This window comes from Gadus morhua, chromosome 10 (genome assembly GCF_902167405.1).
Source record: "Gadus morhua chromosome 10, gadMor3.0, whole genome shotgun sequence".
NCBI classification, from domain to species: Eukaryota; Metazoa; Chordata; class Actinopteri; order Gadiformes; family Gadidae; genus Gadus; species Gadus morhua.
In genome coordinates, this window is record NC_044057.1 from 3,971,712 (window position 1) to 3,991,471 (window position 19,760).

The following is a 19,760-nucleotide window of genomic DNA, read 5'->3' on the forward strand; positions in this document are numbered from 1 at the left end:
CCCAAAGGAATATGCAGCCATTCCCCCTTTGGGAGGATCAGCTCAGTGCTGCTGTTCCCTGAGCTGAACTGCGACCATTTGTGAGTGATCGTGTGCCTACCGAGAAATCTGCCATCGCAGGAGTTTAAACGCAGATAGAAGTGCTTCTAGCCAGGGGATGACATTCAACACAAAGCATCACTCCACTGTTGACTTTTGTATAAACGCAACCTATCTGTTGCGCCACTGATCCCGGGACAGCCAGTGGTCCCGGACGTCTCCCGTCCAGTCTCAAGGACAAACGTGTATGGATTACAGTGTGCATGAAGTTTACTGAACTTCATCTCTGTACCATTCTACGTGATGCCAATCACGTAGAATGTCAAATCGGAAGCTGCCCATCGCAAGCTGTCCCATCGTGTAGTCAACTTCTTTATCCTGAAGAACCCCCCTCCCCCCACACCCATTTTTTTTACTTTTGAATCTCTGAAAGTCAAAGGTAGGTCAAATGTTACAATATATTGTCCTTTATCAATACATTTCTTGACATATTTAACTTAAAAAAGTGGATATTATTTTGTATCGGATATAGTTTTTTAAATCATTAAAAAAAAACATCAATATACATATATATCTTAAGGGCATCACTTCCTTCCTTTGTCTCATACAAAGAGTTTACTTATTTGAGATACATCAAATAAGGACCTGATGTCAGGTACAAGTTTGCAAATAATATTTGCAATCCGATCAAAATAAAGTTAACTTTAATAAGTTAACGTCCCTTTCCTTCCAAAGAAAAATAGCAAAGAAAATAGCTATTTGTGGAACAGATTAGGGCCGATCTTTAGTGAAGGTTCCATGCAGGAGAGATTACCTAGGAACCTTTAGCTTTAACCAGCTGGGCCAGACAATGGCTGACCTCCAAAATAAATGGTTTTACCCTCCACGGTCAAACCCTAACCTAGGGTGCCCCATCAAACATCATTAGGGGCCATTTTGGTAAATAATTGCAGTTATTAGGTGTGGCGAAGTAGTCTTGTACCTCAAATATCCTGAGTGCATGTGTGCGTGCGTCACTTGAAGAGGCAGAGTTGTTTTTCTGACTGCTATAGCTTCACTGTGGTTAGACTGCCCATACGCAGGCACATTTACGGTGCATCTGCATCACATCGTAACAGCCCGCGTTAACAAGCGATATTCAGTGGTGGATGACAAAAGGGTGGGATGGGGGGATCTAGATATTTTTGTTCTATTAGAATAAGGTAATCAGCAGGTTTGTTTTCTTATGTGAAAATCAAACTATGGTCACGAGTCACTAGCTTTGAATTAAAGAGGACATATTATGCCACCATCTCTGATAATGATTTGCCATTACAAGCCATTTTGAAAATTTGCAGCTTCGGATATCACAAGTGGGCGTGTCCACCTAGATGTGTGCTGGATAGATCAGTCTACCAGCCTACCTGTAGCAAACGTTGCTCATCTAGCAGTCATGCATCTAGGTGGACACGCCCAACTGTGATGTCAGAAGCTGCACATATTCAAAATGGCTTGTAATGGCTAATCACACTCAAACCTGTTGTTATAATATGTCCCCTTTAAGTTTATTGATATTTCTTGACTGCCGATTATTCAGGAGATTTTAGTAGTCCAGTATTGCATCAGGCAATTAACTACATTTATCGTTATTGCAGGCTAGTAAGAGGATTGCTAGATTTGTCTTATTAATACAACATAATGAGCTAATACTGTGTAATAATAGAGCAACAGTTGAATAGTGTTTTGTAACTGATTCCAGTACAATCTGTGAACATCCATGTGTCTCCCATGCCGGAGTTGTTATACATATCTAGAAAAGCATGCATATCCTTTTGTACATACCAATCCAGTTGTGTAGCATGAAAAACATGGCTTTGCCCTTATTAGGAATGATTCTCAAGTAACCGACAGGCAGAGGCGAAAAAAGTTAGGAAGGGAAAAGTTTTAAACGTTAGTACTTCAATTAAAATATTCATTAAGACTAACCTGTTTAGCAATTCATCCATGACAAATGACTTCCCAGTCTGGCTTCAGTTAACTCAAAGATACAATGTGTGTGAACATGTGCACACACGCATGCAGGCGCACACACAAACACACACCACAGTCACTCAGTCGCTGTTGGCTCACAATGCCGATGGAAAAAAGGAATAAAAGCCTCAAATTGTAAGAAATTAATAAATGTAAATGAATGACCTTACCAACAGATCAAAGCTGCAGACCTTGTCAGTGTTTGAGCAGTTCAGTTTGTATTCCCATGTCTCATTAACAATGGTTAGTTGGAAAGTTCTATCTCTGGCTTATCCTTTATTATTGAATAGGGCTCCCCATGCACGTCCTATGATAAGCTATGAACTGAAGCATTACTCCTTAAAGCCTCGCCCCACTGTGATGAAGGGCTATATAAATACCATTGACTCGTCTATTCCTCGTTATGTCTCTCTTTACCCTGCTCATATGCGAACACGATGAATCATATTGTTAACTATAGCTAACACCATGCATGAACGAAACAATTGAATGGAACAACCCCTTGGGTTGTTTCCAATTTAACTTTTATAAACTCAAATTGATGTTCAAACTAGACCACTTCATTCTTTAATCATATGATAATAAGTCATATTTGATTATTCTTCTATTTTTAGTTTAGAATAGCTTGAATGTTGAAAATTACGACCCAGAATCAAGGTTCCAGATCAGTCTAAAAGTGGCGTTATTTATTCTTATTGTTATGTGGGTACAACTGCACGCATCTACAATAAAACGGCTTTGATTTCAGTGTGTTCTGACAATATGGAATGATTTGAGGAAAGGAAGCAGTAATTCTCCCATTGAAGACTTATTCACCAATAAACGCAAATAAAGATTTATTTTGAGTGATAACATAAGAGAGAATATTTTGCATGATAAGTCTTTGGCGTGAGCCCCGTCATGGATCCAGGACGACGTGTCGAATCGGCATATCCTGCCAGGACTAGCAGGGGCAGAGCCTTCCCCTGGACCGGTAGACTGGGGAAGATCTGGTGGTGGTGGGGTGGAAGGGGGAGCATCGAGCGAAATACATATGCAGCAAAGCACATATGTTATATTACTCTTTATAAAGCAGGTGCAGGCGATGATTGGGGTTTGGCAAACTGGCGCGCGTGGGTTGAGTACTCCTGGTAGAGCTTGCGCTAAAGCTTACATTTCTGGTTGGAATGCAGGATCTATTTTGTCGATTCCAGGGTCAATTGGTCAACAATTGTACTGAAATATGTGTATTATTATTGTGTATTAAACTTTTTATCAGATTAATTATCTAATCCGATAAATTCATGACTATATTAATGAACGCAAACATTCTGTTGTCTGAAAGAAGACATTGGCAAGAAAACATGAGTTAGTTTATTATTCAAAATCCCAACTTGCATTCTTATGCTAAACTGATGCGGTTGTTCAGTGAAGCTGACAAAGCAGGATCTTTGTTTTTGCCAATTACCGACACGGTTGTCACTGACCAAGCAGTTGTCATGGCAAGTGCCATGATTAAAGTTTTCTCTTAAAACCCAAGAATAAATATATATATTTAAATGCCAGATTCGTAGGAATAGATTTTGGACTTATTTTACTGTTTAAGAAATCGATTGCCTTTTTTCCTAGGCCTTACAAAATACGGCATTCTTCTCTTTTAATCCCCAAAACATCAACTCCCTTTGCAATTAGACTAAACTAAGTGACAGATACTGTTCCAGTGCACAGGTTCAAACTTGCCTTTGGGTATTGTAGAATTACCGAGCGTGAATCAGATATTAATTCCAAAGACTGGTTTATTAGCTCGTACTCGTTATTACTTTACATGTGAATGCATCAAGCGAGAGCACCTTCTACTCGCCGTCATTTTTCCGAACCCCCCCCCCCAATTCCCCACACACACATAAAACCTCAATGTATTATAAACTAGTGCCATTACAACACAGGTATGACACCCAAGCCTGCAAGTTCACATCTGGCCAGCAAGTTTGTAACCATTCCCTCTAACACCGCCCCAACCTAAGACCCACTGGGCTCTGTAGATGGAGAACCTCAAGGCCCATCCCACGGCCAGCCAACGTGCTGCCGTTCCACAGCCCGCTGACAGAACCGAGAACCGGTCAGCGATCACAGAGATATTGCCAGTGTACCAGGTCGAGACTCAACACGAAGCTTGGTTGATTTGGGCGATTTTGAATCTCTTTGTCCTTGGTGTGACCATTTTGAGTAGAGGCGGTAGTATAACTAGCACCCGACTGTTGTGGAATAAACATGGCCGGCCATGAAGTCGTAATTGGAAGCCAGGGTTTTACACAGGCGATGGTAATCAGGGGCTGGGATTTCCTTAGTGCGCGTCGGGGCGTACAACAGCAAGGACAAACAGCGGCTGCAATGCGGGAGATGTTTGCTAGACTTGCAAAGACCAAGGGACTTTCATCTTAGCCTTCTTGCCACCAGTCTGACTGAAGATGCTCACCGGCATCATCACATTCAATGAACAATGAAGCCATGAATGTCTCCAGGGACTTTCCATAAAGTTTATTCTCCAAGCAGAGTAGAGTTTTCTCAAACCTGACTGGGATTGAACGTCACTCGCCCTGGGGGGGAATTGAGTGGCTGGACGTTCCCGTTAAGACAGCAGACCCAGGCCCAGTTCGCTAACATGTTCTTCCCAAACTTGCTGTGCGCAGCAGTCCTATTCTTCAAACAAGCCGGCGGGGATCCGTCTCTAACCAACTCCAAGGGGACTTCCTCCATGACCGTCGCACTAAGCCGTGATGGATGCATGGATTCTGGCATATGTGGAGGTTGGGCTGGAGTTGGCATTGAGGATCCGACGGCAGCAGAGCCTGCGTTTTCCCCTGAGCTTCGCTTCATCCAGGACCCCCTGGGAGGTTGAGCCCTCTACTCGTGTGACTCTGCCCATGATGACCATACATATCTTCTTCCTTATAGAAGCCCAAGCCAATATTTGATGAGGTATGTATTTTGATTAGCCGGATTTGTGTCGATTGCTTGCTTTCTGTGAATATCCATCATATAATTAAGTAATTAAGCTTATTATTAATATAATTGTTAAGATTATTGTTGTAGGATGGAAATACTATTCTATTAATGACCAATCAGGAAACAGTATTTATTCATAGAGCAAGTTTGTTTTTGAATTATTAATTAATCAAACAAGAGAACAGAAATATTATTATAAATATTTATTTTAAATTATAACAAAAAATTATAGCTCGCCCTCACACATAAAGCCAGCAACCGGCTAGCTGTATGGTGCTTTGGCCCATTAAATAATAGCATGATTCAATTAAAATAACCTGACCATAAAGGCGTTTTTACACCAGTAGTGAATGAACAATGGAATCATCAACCGCGATACATATATGCAGCATATTCCTATAATAATCACAGCGCTGGAAAGTAGAATTGATTACTCAACCTATATTGCCAAGAGAAAACAGGCTTATGTTTGGTCATCATACCAAAATATCCTATGCATTTAAACAAATCCGTTATCCTATACTTTTTTTTTTGGGCAAATGAATGTTCGTGAATGATGGGGATTAGGGTGTGTGTGCGCATTTGGTAATGCATCAATGTTTTCGAGACATTCTAGTTTTTGTGGTTGATTCCCTGATGAGTAAGTAAAATAAGCTATCAGTCTTTCTCAGAAAGTCGGTATCCAAACAAAAATGTTTCAATAAAAAACTGGGCAACTTAAGTAATCAAAAATAACCGTATTCAGGTACCGCAATGCAAATAAGCATTGACTTGTAGCGCCGACTGCTATCGAGGCTAATGATCAATACATTTTACAGATTCCGATAATTACGGGTCTATGAATGTGTTGGTTGAGAAATATAGGTGGTGACCTCCACCATGTCCTACAACATGTACAGTGTTCACTGTGACTCTGAAAAAGACACCCGCACATGTTTAGTTAAATAGATTTATTCGCTGGCTTAAATCGGATATGGCATTTTATGTGTACAGTCGCCTTCAGCTCGATGATTTGAAATCATTTTATTGTCTGGTGACAAAATCGCAAAAAACAATCGCAAAAACGTAAAAGAATCTTCACTTGCAAATATGTCCCATAACGCATTGCAGATAAACGAACGTCACCAAAGTGCTCGCAAATATAGAGACCATTCCCCCTTGAGCCAAGGGTGAATGGTCGTGCTTGCGTAAACACAACTTGAATGTTCAGAGCAACGGTGGAGGGCCTAATGTTTTGGATCAGCCCTCCCCTCCATTCAAACACGTTTCTTTTATTCCCCTACTCCTCGATGACTACACCCAGCCCAACCATCTCTCATTGTGTTGCAATTACAGTAAACATACCCTCTTGCACCAACATCGTTCCAGCAGATCTTTGGCTGATTACAAGCAATCCAATCAGTGTTTGCCCTACTCCTCCATAAAGCCAGTCCTGGAGGACCATTCCTCCATGGTTGATTGCACCTTTGTAATTGTCGGGAAGTGGCGCGGTTTCTACGTGGGTCTCCCTAAGAGTCTCATGCAGTTGACATACTGACGGTGCTCTTAGTTGGGATGTCATCTCATATTAAAACGTCCTGCTGTGCGTCTCTGTAGGCACCTGCCCATGTCCTGAAGCTCTGAGGCCAATGGGTTTGTGGAGCTAGTCTATGAAATGATGTGTTAATTGTTAGACTGTTTCTGGTATACCTAATGTATCTGCAAGTTACATTCAATACGTTTGAACATAATATCAATAATTATAAGCGGAAAATAAGTATACATTTATATTTTCGGCAGAGGTTTTCAGTTACAACTTTGACAGGACAGCACGGCACAGTATGCTAGCTCTGTTGCTTATCTGTATTTTGAGGTGGCAATTATACTTTACAACTAGCTTCCACTGAATTTAACTAAACATTTTATTGCAGAGATAGTGTTGTGTAGCAGTCAGAAAAGTGCTGTTCCCAACCCACAGACCTGTCTAAAATAAAATGTTGTCTTGAAGCACAAACGTGTGCCAACAGACATCATTCTGAGAAAAATATAAAATAAACTAAACTACAAAAATAAATGTGGCTCTGATAAGAGATTTATATATGTGTGCGTGCGTGTGTGTGTGTGTGTTACGCGCGCTTGTACTCTTTAATGATGTAATTTCAAGGGCTCTCGGCAGGCGAAAAAAATGTTTTTACCCTTACACTCGTTCTTTCTTCCTCTGTGCCTCTGATGAACAAATGGATTCAGGGGCAAAGGAGGAAGAAGCTAAAAAAAGTGTAAGAAAAGAGATTGAAATCCCATTGGAGACGTAGCAGTAAAAGGTATGCATTGCGCTGCTCTGCGGAGCCTCCAAGGAATCGTTGTTTATGCATCACAGAAATAAAACACAAGTCCATGGTGAGTAAGAGAGAGGGGGACGACAGAGTAGAAATAATACATCAATAAAGGTGAGGTGACAGAGAGCTGGAAATTCATTTGGTGAAGGGGTAATCATGAAACAAGAAAGCACTTCAGATACCAATAGATTACTGCTCTCGTGTTTAATCCACCAGTCATCAAACCACTGTGGACAGGTTTTCTGACCGTGACTGCTCAGCTTTTTGCCAGGTCGCACAGCAGAGGGGCAGAATGAGGCTTCAACATGGTTGGGTTGAAACAGATGCCAGACTGCAAGAAGCTAGAGGATTATTTGGACGCATTTCTGCCCTTTTGCTGCTGAAATAAGGTAGCAGCTTTAAAGGGGAAGCCCTGTTTCAGCAGCAGAACCCTGCCTACTAGTCGAAATAAAGTGTGTATACATATACATATAATGAATTTGCTGGTGTAAACACAACTTGAATGTTCAGAGCAACGGTGGGGGACCAAATGTTTAGGATCAGCCCTCCCCTCCATTCAAACACTGTTATTTTATCCCGCTACTCCTCGGTGACGGCACCCAGCCCAACCATCTCTCATTGTGTTGCAATCACAGTGAACATACCCTCTCGCACCGACCTCACCTTTATTGATGTCTTATTTTTGCTATATCTTATATATATATAAATTAATCAAATTAAAATAATTGCACAATTTTGAGAAAACCAATACATTAGGTTCCATAAGATTGCAATTTAAATCCCCCCCAAAAAATTCACTAGCACTTAATAAGACGGATGGAACCAGCTTCAACTTACACTTGAAGCAAAAACCAAAGGACAAAATGATTATAAATAATGAACATAGCGATGCCATTGCAGCCTCAAGAACTGCAGGCCAATAAGAATACAAATGCACTGCCAACAAAAAGTCAGAAGAGTTGGCAGACATGATGTGAAAGTGGTGCAGAAATCCAACCCAAAACAGCTGGGATTTGTGACAGGTAACTGTGATCAAGGGAGGAAGAAAGGAGGCAGTGATGATAGATGCAGGTGGTTTCATCTTGCTGCAAGACTTCTGTCAGTAGCATGACTCCTTTGAGTCCAATGTCTGCACCCTGCCAATGCTACTCCATCAGTGCAGTGGGGAAGCTTTCTGTGCCATAGAGGAGGGGAGAGAGAGAGATAGAGAGTGAGAGCGAGAGAGAGAGAGAGAGAGAGTAAAAGAGCATGCATGCGGCTTTCAGAGCAAGAGCACGCAAGAGAGTGTGTGCGCACAATCATTGTACAACCAATAGGAATATGTGATCACATTGTGTGGTTAATGAGGGTTGACACGGTGGTTCAGGCTTCAGAACACATCACAGAAGGACAGAGAAGAGGGGTGGTGAGCAGCAGAGACAGCTCTGTGAAAAACTCTGAAGGGACGTTTAAACATGTATGGGCAGCTGCCAGGGGGAAATGGTGAACTGCACCCGGGTTAGATTGGAGCTTTGGTTACAGCCGTTGATGAAGTAAGGGTGAACATGAACTCTGAAGTAACTGAATACTAGTTGGGAGTTTATCCTCAATGTTATTGGCGCCCGCTACTGTTCCCCAATATATTTATTCTCCTATCGACAGACAGGATTCAAAAAAATGAGTGATATATATATATATATATATATATATATATATATATATATATATAAACTGAGCAGTTTAGTGGCAGTTCAATTTAACTATTGAAGTTATTCACTGCAATCATACTCAGCTATATTAACTATTTAAACCCTATTATCTGGGATTATGTTTTACGTTCACCAGCCACCATTGATAAAGGGCAGAGATGAGAGTTTGACCTGCATAATAGTGTTCCACTGTGACTGGCTGTTCCTTGGCCTGTGAGTAACCTTCTAATAGTCCTATCTTCATGGTGTCTGTCCAGCCAATGCCTCTGGATTTGGAGAATAGCTTATTTATGTCACTTTAGTATGTGTGCGTTTGGAAATAGTACATTGAATCCAAGTTTCTACTGTGTATTTCAACTGGAAACCTTTGTACTAAAAAAGTCTTATTGTGTGTGTGTGTGTGTGTGTGTGTGTGTGTGTGTGTGTGTGTGTGTGTGTGTGTGTGTGTGTGTGTGTGTGTGTGTGTGTGTGTGTGTGTGTGTGTGTGTGTGAACTTCTGACACTATTCACTATTCAACCTTTAAATGTCTGGGTGATAAAACAAGAACCCCTATTTGAAGAAAGAATGTACGTTAAACTCCTGGAATGCCATTTCTCAACAGGTTGACTTTTCTGCCCTTTTGTACTGCTGATAAACCTGGCATTACAAGTCCTCTTCCAGTAGAGTTAGAGAAAAACACACAGAACGCTGCAGTGTTGAGAGGTTGTCTGTAGTCTCCTCTAGCGTACATCTGGAGCTTTCCGTTTCGCTGCATTTGAGAATAAATTCAGCAAAAACTACAACAGAAGCAGAGTAATTATCAATAAAAAAAAATATTGAATCATACATAACTCTATCAAAATTCTAGTAATTGATAACTTAACACACATTTTGGGTAATACCGGATTGAAGTAGAAAGAAAAACAATGCATATTTATCATCTTCTCATCTTCACTCAAACACTCAATCTGGGGTGTTTTTTAACAAGCCAAGATAAGTCTACCTGTGCCCCCGTACAAAAGCCTGGCAGACTCGTAATCAAATTTAGCAAATTAAGCCACACAGAACAAATATTATGCTCATGGAAAAATACAAACGTATTTGCCTTGAATTTTGAGCGGCATCTTGTTTGTCCTCTGATGGCAACGCTGTGAGCAGGATATTTGTTCTCTATGGCCCAACAGTGGCATCTCTACGTGCTTGTCGCTGCACCCCAGCCCTGGGCCCGTTACCCAGTAGAATTCTGTCCGCCCTTTTGAATTAATGGAGGGTCGTCCTTCTGTCTCCCATGGTCATGAGCGCTGTGTAAGCACAGCCATAAGCCTTTCTGCCAAGCAAATTATGGCCAACTACACACACACACACACACACACACACACACTTATTCTTTATTCATTAGAACCCCTAGAATCATCCTGTGGTGGCACCAAACACACACACACACACACACACACACACACACACACACACACACACACACACACACACACACACACACACACACACACACACACACAGAAAATTATTCAAACTGTATTGACAATCAACTCAGAATAAACTTAAAAAGTCTATTATAACAAACGGGGACAAATAGTATAAAATAAACTAATAGTCAACTCCTAATCTCTGCAGAGAGGCATACGGCACAACACAAGCATTCAACGTTGAAGCCCTGTAGTGCCCCGAACAGTGGGCCCACTCCACTATTGAAGCTGGGAAACGTCCTTGAGGCTAGGTAGAGAGCTCCTGTCAGCTCTCTACCTCTCCTGTCATCTCAGGGTGTAGCTCGTGGCTTAGCTGTGTCTGTGTCAGGTCTTAGTTCCCCTCAAGGGCGATAAGCGATACAAACAGTGAAATGGTTGCTATAGATAATAACAAAGGGGTCACAGGGTCTTAGTGTCTTGCGAAACATCTCTTAAGGAAATTTCCATTTCAGGACACACACACACACACACACACACACACACACACACACACACACACACACACACACACACACACACACACACACACACACACACACACACACACACACACACAAAAAGGTCTGTCATTTTTCTATCTGGCTACGGTTAGTTAGCTTCGTTTTTTTCCCAGTACAATGGTGAGAAATCTCTCCACACTGACTTCAGTAAAGTCAGTATATGTTGTGACTGGACAGTCATGGCAGTGAGTCACCGTTTAATCCATCACTCCAGTATCGATATTATGTCATTTATTTTTTTATATAGGCATTAAATGCAGCTTAATAATACTGCCCCATTAGAAAACGCGTTTTTTGAATTGAAAGCTGTGCCATGTCTGTGGTTTAATGACATCAACTGGAGAGAAAACCTATGAATGCCATAGTGCCAGTAACCACAAAAACAAAAAACTTAAGGTGATTTCATGCATGAAGCGTTGCAGACCTCAACAATCCCTGTAACCAGGCCTTCTCTCAAGAACCTAAGGTTGTGTTCATAAATTCATTCATTATTATTCATAAATGTCTTCCAATACACTACATTTAACGAACAAGCAGAGGCACATAAGAATGAATGTTTGATATATTGATTTAATTTTGGAGAAGAAGGCTTTGAGCTGGACCTGTGTGTTGAGATCCCTGGAGGAGCTAATGGTTAGAAGGTTAGAGGCTATCCTAGTTGACCGAAGTTTACGCAAATCTGTTTTGCTTTGTTTCCCATCGAAAAAATACTAATTGGCAAAATTGTATGTTGCGTGTTAATTGTAAACACGAGTTTGAGTTACAGGGTTATATTCAGTGAAAACCTGAACCTTTGAAATCTAGCACTGCCAACTGTTGAACGGGAGACTCAATAGGTTTGCAGAGCTGGTGAGAACCACTGATAATAAACCAAGAAGTATAGTAAACGTTTTTGCTGGAGTTATATTTAATAATATGTAATGATGATGCATTATTTTTCTTACGTATTGTATTAATGTTAATATATCATAATAATTATAATATATCCTGTGACACTGTGTTCATGTAAAGTGTCATGCCAAGATTTTAAGCTATTATTCTCATTATATTCAATCTGGACATTTCACCAGTCATCTTTTTGACACAAGCAATTACCTCTAAATAAATGGCCTTGTTTATCATTTTCACCTTAAACAATAACGCATGATAGAGTGTTTTGTCTCTCCTATTGTGCAGCATGTGTGGTTGATTCATTGCTTTTTTTTTTACAAGACATTTATTGAAAATTAACATCAAGGGTGTAGAGGTAAAAAAGAGGTGGGTGAATGCTGGGCACTGGGACTCTCAAACTAATTGCTAAAGCTTTAAGGCTATAGATCACATCGCATGGATATTTAAATTAAAGGGACGGACGAAGATGCTCAAACATTTTCACATGTCCATCTAGTATAAAACCTTTAGGAGCAGCAGTAGCAGTTAGTTTACACATTGTGAACAGAGGCCTCTGCTCACTGTTTGTCCTCTCTGTTCCTCTTCACTACGTACCTCCTCTCTGTTCCTCTTCACTCCGTATCTCCTCTCTCTCTCTGTTCCTCTTCTCTGTTCCCGCCTCAATGTGTCTCTCCTTCTCGGTCTCTCCTGTCGCTGTCTCTCCTCTGACTCTTCTTCTCTCTGTCCTCTCTATCTCTCCCCTCTATGTTCTCTACCTCTCCTCTCCCTGTGTTCTTTGTGCTTCTTGCATCACTGCTCATCCCTGTTTGCAAAACAAAGTTTAAAATGACAAAACGTGGGGATGTATGTCAGCGTATCTTGTCAGGAACCCTTTATTATCATTGTTAAGAAAGTTTTAGTTAGTAACAATTCCAACCTTACTTGTTTTGTTTCTTTGACGTCACTTTGAGGTTGAGATCTTATGCTGGCATTGGCAGGAGGAGGCTCACTTTATTGATGTTTTAGAAACCGCTGTGTATCCATTTGATATGGATCCAGACACGCTAGTCAACCTTTGACAGAGAGAGCTGGCTAGAAGGAGCTAAAAACATCTACGGCTCTGACGCCAGCTCGGCTGCCGCAAGGGACGACTTGATTGGTCACAGCTATGCATTGTGATTTTGAATATACTACGGCTTGCGCTGATAAAACAACAACTCTTTACCTTCTAATCTTTAAGTTGCATACACTTCAGATTTGCTTAAACACTATTTCAGAAATGAAGGAGGTGTGTGAACGCCATTTATGAGCGCTTAGCCTCCACTCCAGCCGTGATTAAGATTGATAGGGCATCTGGGCTCATCTGGTCTTAACTGCAATTTGCCTTCAATTATGTTAATCGCTGCCATGCATTTTTTTTGTTCTTTTTGTACATTTTTAGATGGCAATAAATCACCTACATCTTATCTCCAGTTAGCTCCAGTTGAGCTGTACCAATACACATACTAATTTGGACCATCATGCCATTTAAATATAAAAAAACGATTTAACTTTCCATTTTCACTAATGAAAGTATTTAAATTACATAATTGTTGATGCAATGCTTCTTACCTCAAGGCTAATGCAATTGTGTCTTTCTTACTGTAAATGAGTAAAAAAGATAATGCTTTGCTCTTGCTCACATACTATTGTCAGTACAGGGACACCAGATTCCATTCTGAAGTAAAGGGGCCAAACTGTTAAGGTTCTTCCTCTTTAGTCAGCTTCTCTATTCAAAGTATTGAATAAGTTGTTTTTCTGTATAAATTTAAATAAAGAAATAACCGCCCATATGGTAACAAAACCCATATAGTACACATTGTCTCCTTCAAAGTAAGGCTAAAGCAACGTGTGAAATGTGGCCACAGGATGTTTGTTTGTATTAATATTAATCATGCATTGACGTTGAAGCTAGTGTACACTCTGACTAGAGAATGCATGAAACAATAACACATAACTTATGGAGCAGGGCAAGACGTGGCATGGAGTTTTAGATAAGAATCAAACATTAGGGAAATTGAGCAGAGCAATAAATTAATTCACAATCAGATTCATGGTCAATATTGAGTCAGACCAGGAATGTTAGTGAATTACTGTGAATAATAAGTCACCTCTCTGCCTTCATATTCACCCAAAGCTACCCTGGAGAGTATGGTATAAGTGTTTGAATCTATCTACATGAAGTTGTTTAGCTGAAGTCAATTGATTCAAATATTAATCTTTTTGATTGACGATGGGCATTCCATATTACATTCCATATATATTCCATACGAGGAAAGCAATACTTTGTCATCCGAGTTCCTAACGCATTTAAATTCCTCCAAGCACTGATCAAGGTAGGGGTTTAAGAAAGAGAATAAGATAATACAATGAGCAATAATGGAATAACTTATTTATTTTCAGGCTACGTAAACCGTATTGTTGAACTCTAGGCAGTAAGGGCTCATTGACACCAAACCTTAGTGTTGAACTCTAGGCAGTAAGGGCTCATTGACACCAAACATTAGTGTTGAACTCTGGGCAGTAAGGGCTCATTGACACCAAACCTTAGTGTTGAACTCTAGGCAGTAAGGGCTCATTGACACCAAACCTTAGTGTTGAACTCTAGGCAGTAAGGGCTCATTGACACCAAACCTTAGTGTTGAACTCTGGGCAGTAAGGGATCATTGAGGCTGTAGTGTTACATTCTAGGCATTAAGGGCTCATTGACACCAAACCTTAGTGTTGAACTCTAGGCATTACAATTTTATGAATCCTTAGTTTAACATTTGAAAACCATGTTTCAAAGTGGTTGTGTGGGACAAAGTGGTTGTGTTGGGCCAGTTGAGGTCCAATCTGGGTCAAAGATCCCAGCCTGTGTCAAAGGTGGTCAGGGGGCTGTTTTTGAAAAAAAATATTATTTTCATGTTCTTTTGTTTGGGTTGGGGTCAGAATTGGAAGTAATGAAACTTTGTAAAAGGCTGTAAATAGTCATGTTTCTTTGCTTGACATACAGAAGTGAATATTTAAAAGTCTTCAGTGTGCGGTTGGGCGGCCAAAAACTTTGCCCTTAAATCTCACTCCAAGGTTTTCTGAGAACTTGGCCTCTCTGGTAAGGCTGGTACCTCTGTGGGCGAAAAGTGAAGGGAGGATGACACCAGAAAGTTGGTGAGGGCAAGATATTTAACCAGAAGCTTAGAGTAGATGGGAGCATTGCTTTGCTTTTGAGGCCATATGTTGGGAACAGTCTTATCAGGTTTCATTCAGATCCATCATTCACACAGGGTCCATTGTGGTCTGGTTGATTACATCAGTAGGACTCAGTTTTGTGGCAGCAATACAGCAGAAGTAACTGTACCAAGGCCAGTATCTTCCTACATTGCAATCTGAAAATGCCTGAATCTCACCTAACAGATGTTTCATGAAGATGTCATAACACGTCACTGGTGCGCGAAAGACACTATCTCTGAGTAGAACCAAAACATTGTTCCTGTCTGTTGTTTCTACAATAGGATACATATAATAGGCCTTTTTCACAGGCGGAACAGACTGTATGTCAATGTGCATAATCAAAGCCACTGAGGCACCTGTGTTGTTCGCCCCTGCTATAACACCTCCGTGATTAAGGCCTATTTTGCTGTTATTCTCTTTTTAAAGGCTACAGCAAAAGATCTGTATGCTTTTCCATTGGCTTTGTTTGATGCTTCCTTGCATTTCATTACACACACACACACACACACACACACACACACACACACACACACACACACACACACACACACACACACACACACACAACAAGGATACATATAATAGGCCTTTTTCACAGGCGTAATGGGAAGGGTGAAAACCGATTTAGCAGTTTGAGTTAATTGTTGGTCTGTATGTCCGTGTGTATAATTAAAGCCATTGAGACACCTGTGTTGTTCGCCCCTGCTATAACACCTCTGTGTTTAAGGCCTATATTGTTGTTATTCTCTTTTTAAAGGCTACAGCGGCGTTGAATTGATGAATCATGCTACAAAGTAAGATAAGTGGCGCATTAGTTGGATGGTTTATCTGGACATCAATTGATTGATTGATTGTATGAACTGCCAATTATAGAGCTGAACACACACACACAGTCGGTGACAGATTTTGGATGCATCTTCCTGTTGATCACCGTTTACTTCACCATTTACCAGCTCACTTTGCTCTGCAGTGAGACATTTTCTACCTCTTTAACCACTTCTGCACATTGCAGGACCCTCACATATCCACTCCAGATGGCATCTCTAATATGCACTTCAAAACCATTGTAAAGGATAGCGTCAACAAAACTTTGAGCTTTTCAAAAGATCTGTATGCTTGTCCATTGGCTTTATTTAATGCTTCCTTGCATTTCATTACACACACACACACACACACAGGCACACGCACACGCACACACATTATGCAACCAGACGTTTCTGATTTTGAATTTGTTGAGTAAGATGTATCAATTCACACAATTGATACCTTCCCTGTAATAGAGTGTAATATAGAGTTCTTTGAGAGGATGATCTTGAATCCAAATATTGACTTAATTCCTCAACAGCATTCTAAAATCCCACTACTGGGACCTATTCCAATCCTATAACCAGTACCACCATTCAACAAAAGACAAGAATAGAGTGTGTGGCATTTTGTGTGTGTGTGCGTGTGTGCGTGCGTGTGTGTGTGTGCGTGTGTGTGTGCGTGTGTGTGTGTGTGTGTGTGTGTGTGTGTGTGCGTGTGTGTGTGTGTGTGCGTGTGTGTATGTGTGTGTGTGTGTGTGTGTGTCTGTGTGTGTGTGTGTGTGTGTGCGTGCGTGCGTGCGTGCGTGCGTGTTTTTGAGAGATTAAAGTCCATCCCTAATTTCCAAACGCGTACACTACCTTCCCCTTCATGGCTATGTAATGTACACGTAATTCTTAAATGCATTCACAAATAATAAATGTTCATTTGTTTGAATTAACATGTTCAAAAATAGCTAGGTAAAAACACTAACTCCAAGTTCTGAATATATGTTTGAAATTGAATAATGAACTTTCAATACCACTGATATAACTCAGCCTTTTACATGCAGTAACCAACCTGTGTATGAATCAAGTTGTAAAACAAAGTGAAAGCCCCGCAAGGAAACACATTCCACGCCATTTGCAAATTCAGGAATACTGCTTTGCAGCTCTATTAAAATACGTTTCTAATCTGGGTCGGAATAATCTAAAAATAAAAAACAATCCTAAATCCCCTTAATACTGTGCATAAAGAGTGTTGATTCACAAATTGTTTATCTAAATTTAAAAAGGGTATTGCTACGTAGAAATGTTTTTCTTTATGTATTATTTTTTTCAACAAATCACTCCACCTTGAACGTGTACATTAGTACTTTTTAGCACATGCTTCTTCTCTTTTTAGCCATAAAAAAATCTAGCAAAATGTGATCATGATTGGACATTGGTATTTTTCAAATTGACAAATTAACGTTCTTCTTCATGCTAATTCACAGAAAGGATCTGGATTGAGCTCTGAGTCTAAGAGCATCTGATCCCATCATATATGTTCTGTTGAAGTTTGAGTGATGTCTGACGCATTGCCTTCTCAGATTGCATTCCTTTATTTCTGGGGTTATCTTGTTGATGCTCAGGCATATGAGCTTTGTTCCCACATTGCTAAATATATTTTACACCCCTCACTCCTCACGGTTAGCCTTTTTCACCTTTTCAACGTGGCAACCACTTTTAGCTCTCCAAACTTGCAGTTCATTGCATGCAAACAGAGGGCGGGTCATAGCAGACATAGCGGATAAAACTGTTTCCCATTGGGAATTGAACTGGCTGTCATTCTTACTTAGTAAACACTTTTATTTGGTGAAATAAATGTGTTTGTCATGAATCGCTGGCTTCCAGTTGAAAAGGCCTGGTCAAAGGGCCTAAACAAAGGACTAGGATTTGCTAGAATAATATCTATTTGGATTAACAATGGATTGTTTATATTTACACTGTTTTGTTGAAGTATGTTAGGGCAGAATGAGAGATTCATACAAGATATCTGTGTACACAAGTCTGTCCACAGCTTTTCTGTAAACACACTGCATGACTAGAGCACCACATCTAACATTACAAAAAGCAATAACTGCAAACTGCAATATACTCTTTCATGCCTAGTTGTCAATAAAACAATATCCATAAGGGACATGTTTTTTCCTATGTGCTGAGTGTTATAGAGAAAAAACGCTTTTCAAATACAAGGCAATGGTTGTTTGTCTCACTGTTTTATTTTGTATACAAAAAAGCAAGAAACTAGTGAGAAATTGTTGAATGTTATATCAGGAGTTGTAGTGTTGATAAAGAACTAGAAATGGCTGTATTGTAAAATCAGTGTGACAATTTGTTAAATAAAGCCTTGAATGGCGCAAAACAGCATGAATATACAAATGATTTGAATTGAATGACTGGCAATAAGCAGTTGGAGTACTATAAGCATGATAGTTGAAGTGGTTGAAGTACTATTAATTTGATACATAGTACTATAGGTAGGACAAGTTTGGGTATTAACATGATAGAAGTAGAAGTAGTTTTCACTTTATACAGTATTAGCATGATACATAATAGAATGATAGAAATACAATAATTTGCATTATAATATCAAAAGGTAAGGAATTTTAGGCTTTTTGGTTCCAGATTGTGTACATGTGCCTGCTGTGATTGTCTTTGTGTAAGCCACATGTAGTGTAGGGATTGTAGAAAGATTTGCTCAAATCCCTCGACATTCCAACATTGTTTTTCGAGTCTTGCCTGGCTACGATTGTAACTTTGTTTGTTTTGTTCAAAACTGCATTACATTCCTATACAACACTAACAAAACAGGTAAATTACTGTCTTCCATGATAAAAAAAATATTGTTGCGAGATGGATTCGAAACAGGCAAACTACATTTAGAAGAACACCACTTAACCTTTAGCTGCATACTTTCACAACATGCCGTGCCATCATGCTAAGAACTCAGTTATGACCCACTAGTCGTTATTGTTTTACCATATAAGGACATGTTTTTTTTGTGAAGCCAGTGGTTGCTTAATGGCTCGTTCACACCAAAAGCGAAGCAAATTTTGGCAAGTTGTGAATACACACTAAGTCAATGCAAAGCACATTTTCTTTTAAGCTGCCTCACTGGCCCGGGTAGCAATGATTAGAGTCTGGGGCTGGTTGAAGCTAGACACCTGTGGTGCATTTGACAAACATGCACACACACCAGCCATCACCACACATACTCACTCAAACTATCATGTACGGCACATCTGCTCCATGTTATATTGCTCCAAACTTGTCAATAAAACAACATCATGCTGTGCCCTGGTCATCGGGGGGGGGGGGGCATTGAGGTATTATCGAGTATTATCGAGTGTATCAGAATATACTCGGTTCTCTTTAAAGACGTCTCTTGTTTTGTTGAATCATCTAATCTAGTGAACTGCTAGAGTTCTCTACAAAGGCAGCATTCTTCAATTTGAATTACGTGGAACACTGGGCTTGAAAGACAGATTTAATAGTTTAAACAATTATTACAAATAAAAGAAAGAAAACTATATAAAATAGCATCTTCAACGACACGAAAGCCATTTGTTTTACAGAATCCAGAGTGTGGAGGGAGGAGGGTCCTAGAAAATGCTACAGGAGCGCTGCTTGTGATTCTGACGGCCTTGTGTTTACTTTCTCTGTGGGAATGAGGAATGCCTGTTTTCAACCGATTACCCTGCTCCCAGACCTGGTAACCAGGTCGAGGCCTGCAGGCTCCCCGCTGGGCTGTCTGTGAAGCATGGGGAGGAGGGCTTCCGCAGCCCCTGCCTGCTGGCGTGGGCACCGACTTCG